Here is an 828-nt window from a genome sequence, read left to right as displayed (position 1 = left end):
CTTTGTAAGACTGAACATCATGCAATAGTAAAATATTAAGATCGGAAACGAACTTCAGTGGTGTATTTCTATCTATAAACTCATGTAGAGCTACGAACATTGGGACACTACACTCAGCACATTATGTCGCTGAGTTTCCTGCACGCAGACACAGTGAACAAAAGGTTTGATCGCGCGCGTTCAAGCTGGTTGTACACAATGCTATGTACAGTACAGTGAACAATACATAACTAAAATGACAACATTGCCTATATATGTAGACCAGCAACAAGCACATGCCTAACACAAAAGTTACGCTCAAGACATTGCATGATCGGCAAGCCAGAGCAGGACACGGGAGATGTTGTTGGGAGACGGTCACCGCGTTGACGTACACGGATATAGAAAATCCGGTCCCACAACGTATCGGCCCGCGACGACTTGGCCCACAACCAACTGTTGATCACCATGTCTTCTCCTAGTATTACGTAGTAAGAAATAGTAAAATGACAGGAAACAATAGACAAAACGAGCGGGTTTTCGCGGCATTTGGCAGGAAAATTGCACGGCTACACCGTGCATAGACGTATCGAGAGATCCTGTGTCCCGGTCCTGTGCACGGTCATGGCAGTGATCCAACCGCTAGCTGGTGTAGGCCTACCGGTGCTGGGCAAACTTCGTTACTGTACCTCCTGATTGCCGGGTAGGTCTGAATCCTCTTTCAAGTGAGATAACCCCCACATAACAAGAAGACCTATGAAAGGTCCTTCGCTTGACTTGATACCTGTACTCGGAATTCTTGTTTGCACCACCAAACGGGTAAACTTTGTAGTTGAGTTGGATTCTCCA

Source organism: Ptychodera flava, unplaced genomic scaffold (genome assembly GCF_041260155.1).
Source record: "Ptychodera flava strain L36383 unplaced genomic scaffold, AS_Pfla_20210202 Scaffold_29__1_contigs__length_4469600_pilon, whole genome shotgun sequence".
In the NCBI taxonomy this organism is placed as follows: Eukaryota; Metazoa; Hemichordata; class Enteropneusta; family Ptychoderidae; genus Ptychodera; species Ptychodera flava.
The sequence above is the reverse complement of the archived record's forward strand: the minus strand, read 5'-3'. Positions refer to the sequence as shown.